This window comes from Medicago sativa, chromosome 8, assembly GCF_051527215.1.
Source record: "Medicago sativa cultivar Bolivia chromosome 8, Bolivia_mono, whole genome shotgun sequence".
NCBI lineage: Eukaryota > Viridiplantae > Streptophyta > Magnoliopsida > Fabales > Fabaceae > Medicago > Medicago sativa.
Window position 1 is genome coordinate 77,972,816 of NC_140756.1, and position 7,027 is coordinate 77,979,842.

The 7,027-nt window shown below is 37.6% G+C and overlaps 1 pseudogene across 1 annotated transcript; it reads right to left on the bottom strand.

Moving 5' to 3' along the window:
- Positions 1-425: 425 nt before the first annotated feature.
- On the bottom strand, positions 426-6,806 carry LOC146901817 (PKS-NRPS hybrid synthetase cheA-like; annotated as a pseudogene). Its single transcript, XR_015023239.1, has 4 exons — positions 6,662-6,806; positions 2,144-3,386; positions 696-2,013; positions 426-617 (listed from the first exon to the last, which is right to left on the bottom strand). The product of XR_015023239.1 is annotated as a PKS-NRPS hybrid synthetase cheA-like (transcript).
- Between the last annotated feature and the right edge of the window lie 221 nt (positions 6,807-7,027).

The following is a 7,027-nucleotide window of genomic DNA, read 5'->3' on the forward strand; positions in this document are numbered from 1 at the left end:
AGTGCTCGTGTTGTTGCTTCAAAGCCTGTGATCAATATTTATATATGCAGGAACCTTTTTTTGTTTTTTTGAACGATAATGTGGACCTTTTTTAAGAGCCTGTGATCAATATTTATATATGCATCCTTTTAAGTCGAGACAGGACACAATCATGCATATGTTTCTGTTATATTACAATCTCTAAAGTTGAGATAGTAATATATGAATCCTGAGAACAATGTTATATTTAAGATAGCTATGCAACCCAAAATGAGTTACATCATCTCTTATTGAAGATGTCATGTTTAAACTTGTGGAAAATGCAAACAAATTCTTAAATACAAAACAGTACAATAGTTTTTTTATCTATGGGGAAACCGTGGAACAACTAGAGTATTACAAACATAAGTTTGTTTATTTATTCTATTAAATGAAAAAAAATAGAAACACAGTTTCAAATCATAAAACAAGACTCAAACTTCAATTACGCCAGTGATGCGTGGCACTACCGGTGCAAGGCATTGCCACTGTTGCAAACGTCCATCAAATGCTACCATCCAAGATGTTGCTTCTGGTAAACAAAATTTCTTCCAATCCAATGTAACTTCGGGCATTGGAAACCCTTGCTTCATCTTTACCTATAATAAAAGTTAAATTATTATTTTAAACACAAGTAATTATTATTTCAAATTAAAATAACTAGTATTCGTATTTACCTGAACCCAGTGATCCTTGACAAAACCAATGCAAAAAAATCTAACACCAGTGAAATGTGAAGTCCTCATAGGAAAGAATGTCTTACTGGGACGCCCTAACGTTACTAGAATAACATTATACCGATTTGCTATCACGTAACCCATATGCGGTATGGTCATCCATCTCTCTCTAGGCTGAGGGCCCAATCCTGATATCTTCAATGAATCTCTTACTTATTGCAGACAGTTTCCAAATAAATTTTTGTAGAAACTGATATTAGCTACTATCTCACTATCCAACTCTCTGCGGACTATAGGCCATCCTTCTTCACCATATCCGAGTAATAGTGCAATCGCCCTAAATCCACAATTTCCATCAGGAGCAACATTCACTATGTCTTCAACATATGGATGAATATGATCAGGAAATTGTCCCAATAACCTATGAAACTCTTGTTGTTTCTGAGAGGGTTGCTTCTGGGATGATTGAGACAATTGTATCTGAGAGGGTAGTTTCTGAGATGGTTGTTTTTTAGATGGTAGATTTTGAGATGACTGTTTATGAAAGGGTAGCTTCAGAGATGGCTGAGATGGCTGTTTTTGAGATGATTGCTTTTGAGAGGATTGGGATGATTGTGTACACAACCTCTTCGACGATCCTTGAGAGTCATAATATTCATTGTCAACATGCTCCCAATATGAAGGATCACGGTACACATCATATCCCTTTGGTCCCTTGCCTTTATCCTTCTTCACTCCTCCTTTGGTTTTAACTTTGTCGGGAGGTGGACACATGGAACTCGTAGCTGGATAAGCAAGTTCAAGAACCTTACTCTTCAATGCTCGTTTTCCAATAATGTCAAGTGACCGAAACCGTTTCCATAATTCCTCAATTGCATACGTCATGTCTAACTCAGATCCAGTTTCCGTGTCTTCCTCTTGTTGACCTTCCATGCTTAATTTCTTCCACTGAATGTGAATTGAATCTAATGGTATAGGCATACCGCTAATTTTATATCTTCCTAACTCACAAGCACAAGGCAATCCATATGTTGCTCTGAGTTTGCAACCACATGTCGATTCGTCGATTTCCATATATCTAACTCTTTCAAACTCAACAACAATGCGCCTCAAGGCAGCTCTAGAAACAAATCCACGCAATTTTTCATAAAATGGACTTGTGTGTGCATGTTCAACTTCATAAAAACTTTTTTGAAATGAAGCTATGATGTTTCCTAATTGCAACTTCATGTTATCATGCATACCCTTCCAACATTTGCACAAGTCTCCTTTGCTGTTTTCCAACATTTGCTTCAGTTTCCAATGAGCAGACTCTACCCTAATATGAAACAAAATTAAAAATGAACATCACTAAAAATGAACATCACTTCAGTTTCCAGAGTTATTCTTTTCCAACATGTTCAATTAAACATTAAAATATATAAAATAAAATTTCAATTCAATCATACCTATTAGTCGTTTGGTTACCCAAATGCATCACTTTGTCGACCCATGCTCCAACAAATTTTTGTCTATGAGGATTTAACCAAGTTTCTTTCACATAATCGACAAACGTATTGCAACCAACACATGTTTGCTCAAACTGTTGCAATCGTTGCTGATACTCAAACTCATTAGGCGATTGTACAAGATCTTTCCACAGTTTGATCACCACCTTTCGCATATCCTTGGAAATATATTTCTTGCATTTTGCTTTAACATTTTTGTCTATGTGAAACTGGCAAAGCAAATTAACACTATTTGGAAATACAATTTCAATGGCGTTCATCAAAGCAGAATCCCTATCAGTCAAAATTACTTGGGGATATAAGCCTTCCTTAATAAACATACCTTTTAGCTTCTCTAATGCCCAACAAAAGTTTTCTTTCCGCTCAGATTCCATATAAGCAAATGCAACCGCAAATGTGCACTCTGTAGATGTCATACCTACAATTTCGAGCAACGACAATCTATATTTATTAGTTTTGTATGTGCTATCCATAATCAACACAATTGGAAACAAGTTCAACAACTTGACTGAGTCTGGATGCGCCCACATTATATCTCTCATTACATCTGAGTCATCTCTTCTTCTACTCCAACTGACATAATTTTCACCATCTATCAACGTTAGCAGCTGTTGTGTATCTGTTTTATTACCCCTCACCTTTTTTTCCAGCGTACTCTTCTTCTTATATATTTGTGTGATTCGAGTGACATTCTCCGGGTCTCTCTCTTGCAATGATAGAAGTATGTGTCTAGGTGGAACACGACGCTTTGCCAAATCTTCAACATGTTTATGTTCATCTGCATTTAGACGTCCCACAAATGCATGACCTTCCAATCTATCAGGTAACTCGTGGTTGTGAAATCCACATTTTACCTCAACTTTCCACCCGAGACCATCTTTCAACGGTGTTGATCTAATTTTGAATGGACACCCGCATTTTTTCGTAGCACTTTGTGTTGAACTTTCAGCTCGCTTGTACCTTCCACCCTTGTCACAACCCAAGATTAATTTATCACTTCTTCCTCTCTTTCCAGTCTCCTTATCTGATCTAGTAATGGTAACAGTCACTTTATTTCTAATTCCTATCTCCCTTGCCCAGCTTACAACAGCTTCTCTTGTATCAAACCTTTGTGTAGGTGTGAATGCAGCAGTGGTGTCTACACATGGTTGATCTTTATCATATAATTGAGGTATGTCAGTAACTATTTAAAAATGATATACAAAAATAGAACATTAGAAAAAATGAAAAACTATAATATAATTTTTTTTAATAAGAAACTATTGCTAAAATGAAGATTTAAAAAATAATAATACAAACAAGTAATATAAGAATCAGGACAATTATTTGGTATTGTAGTAATTTAAGTAATACAAAAATAATCAGGACAATTTTATTGTACTAATATAATAAGTAATACAAACAAGTAATAATAGAAACATTACAAGAATAAGAAACTAATAAATTAAATGCACCGATACATTTTTAATTGGTTTTAACTAGTATGACCCTTCCCTCAAAAAAAAAAAAAAAACTAGTATGACCTTTCCCTCAAAAAAAAAAAAAAAACTAGTATGAACCGGAAAGCTAGGTCTACTGGTCTTCCGGATTTTTTTCAGAAACGTATATATAAGTATTCCGAATTATTTTCGGAAACGTATATATATGAGTATTCCGAAACATTTTCGGACAGGTATATATGAGTGTTCCGAATTATTTTCGGAAACCTTTTATAGCGAAAAGAAAAAGGAAATAAGTACCTGAAAAAATGTCATGTGGGGGTGAACTCATCCTGAATTAGGAGATGTTGAAAATGAGGGTGAAAAATTTATGTGTAAAAGATTATATAGTAAAAGGGGTAAAATTGGAATTTTCAAAAAATTGTTGGGGTGAAGGTATAAGTGTAGGGGTGTGGGGTATAACTTCCTTTATAAGGGATGCAAAAAAAAAATTAAATTCTGGGCCCCAAAAAAATTTAAATAAGTCATTTTAAAAAATATATTCAAAATCACACTTTGGTGGGTAGTTTTATAAGGGATGCAAAAAAAAATTAAATTCTGGGCCCCAAAAAAAAAAAAAGTCATTTTAAATTTTAAAAAATATATTCAAAATCACACTTTGGTGGGACTTGAACAATTTTAAAAAATATATTCAAAATCACACTTTGGTGGGACTTGAACCAATGACCTCACACTCAACAAAAACTAGCTGTGCCACCAAAACAAGCTAAACATATTTATTATTTTTGCTTTTAGTAGATATATAACCATTATTTTAGTGTTTTACATAAACAAATATTTTGGGCCCCAAAAAATTGGAGGTCCGGTGACATAGCCCAGCCTCGACGGACTATGGGCCGTCCCTGAGACATTCTTAGGTGTGTGATTACAAGGATAGGGAAGATGAAGATGAAGATAAAGAAGAAGTTGGAAGTCAACACCATTATGGTCTAACTTCACACATTATTTTTTGTCTTAAATGAAATTAAATATTTTGATAAAAAAAACACGTGTTTTATCAAGTGCTTAAATAAAAGTTTTCCTTAAAAAAAGATTTTGAGTTAGAATGGCTAACTCGGAATTTCATTCAAACTCCCCTCGATAGTGTTTCTTCCGCCTTCAAAACTAACTTGAGTGGTCAAGTTGAAACTCACACCTCGTCCGACCCCTCAATGGATTGGTGATGATTTTTCAATATATGCATGATTTTATTATTTTTAGTCTTTAATTGTCTTAGTTTTCTTCTATCATTGGTTAATTTTAGGAATTACTTGATACATAGTTTGTTGATTTTTAGTTATTAAATTCAATAAGATAATATGTTTATTTTTTTTATTTTCTTGATTAATCATCTTTTTATTTTGTTTTGTTTGTTTATCACATTGTTGAGATCTAGTGACAAAGAAACATGACCTTTTGCGGTATTTCAACACATGTATAGCCGTAGATGTTCAAATTGAGTTAAATCAGTTGCAAATAAGACTGAAAATGAGTTGAGATGAATTGAACTCAACTCTTGACAAGTTTGCAAACAACTTTCTTAAATTCCTTAGCTCGAATCACTTTTTTTTTTTGAAACAGCAAATTGTATTTAACCACCATGTCCCTCTTCAAGACGAACAAAGACAGGTGAAAATGAGAATACAAACAACATGTGCCGTATATAGGCGGAACACCTGAAAATCAACACCCTAAAAAACACTCCTGAGGACAACACCCACCAAATACATATCACCACCTAATACCGACTCATTCACGAAAACGACAACTGTAAAAACGATATCCCATATCACCCATCGTCACTACTCACCCCCAACGAAAACACCCCTCAAAATTAAACTCTCAGTCCTCAACATCAAAGTTGAGTCACATCCGAAAAGCTCCTATCCGAAAAGATCAATCAGCTTCCACCACCTCTCAACCTCCGATCCACCGGAAGAAACAATAAAAAGCCCAAAACCACACTTGAGCCAAAAGAATTGGCTCCCGATCTCGAATCAAAAGTGATCGGCCCACCAGACTTTAGGATCAAATTGGAAGGGCACCCATCACCTCCGGTTCACCAGAGGAACACCAAATCAAGCCAAACAAGATTGCAGCTAGACACCGACTCCCGATCTCGAAGCAAAAGTAACCGGCCCATCGGAAACCAACACACAAAAAGTAAGACAAAAGACATGATAAGCAGAGGCGCAAACAACAAACCGATCAAAAGGAATAAGCACAGCTCAACTAAGCCCGCTCCCTCCAAACACCCTAAACATATTACCAACCCCTAAAAAACGCTAACAAGAGCTAGTGACGACGAACAAGGACTCAAGTAACATAGGCAGCTTCCCGAAGAAATCATCCCCCATAAAGACCCACCTCCTCACCTAAACCACACCAGTCACCCCCTTATATAGCTCCCGTCCGCAAACCGTTCCAACACCAAATTTGAGTCCAAACAAACCACGACCACACATCACCACCACCACCACAACAACACAGAAACAACCTCAAAATAGTAAAAATAACGAACACATAGTGACCTCGGGGGAGGTCTGCCACCAATTCAAGCAAAATCTGAAGCCCGCGGCCACACGCACAAACAAAGTCCAACCACCACGATCCTTATGACGATAAATGATCCGGGAGTTCATTGAAGGAGGATTAATCGTGAATGAAAGAGATGCCACCACACCTGCAGCCACCGGAAACGGACCACACCTATCAGCGCCACACAACACCCCCTCCACACCACATGTCCGTCACCACCATTGACCACCCCATCACGACATACACTCCAACCGGACCACCCACCAACAGCTGACACACCTTCCACCACCAGAAACGGACCACACAGTTCGGCACCGCATCACCGCCTCCACCACGCATTGCCACAACCACCACACCTCGCCAACTAAACACCACACAAAACACCCATAACCACCACGATCACCACCACCCAAAACCCCACTTCAGCACCACCACAAATCACCACTACCAAACACCACATGAACGGGACAACACCAAAGAGAGTGGCTGTTCAGCGAGCGAAGAGCATAGCCGCAGGATCTTTGAGCAGTAGCAGCATGTAGTTCCGGCACAAACTGAACATCCAGCATGTTGACACCTTCGTGCATTACTGCAACCCAAGAGCCCAACGAGAACAGAGGCAAGCAACTGAAGCTCCTGGAAAAGGGACGTCATCTGCATCTGATATGTTCAGATTCAGGTGAAAAGAAACTGCATCTGTGTTGTTCCATGATCGGAAAAACAGCGTTAAAACGCACCGGCACGGACACCTAGACCAAACGCGAGCAACAACACCTTCTCACACCACCGTAACCTCCTCCATCTAGAT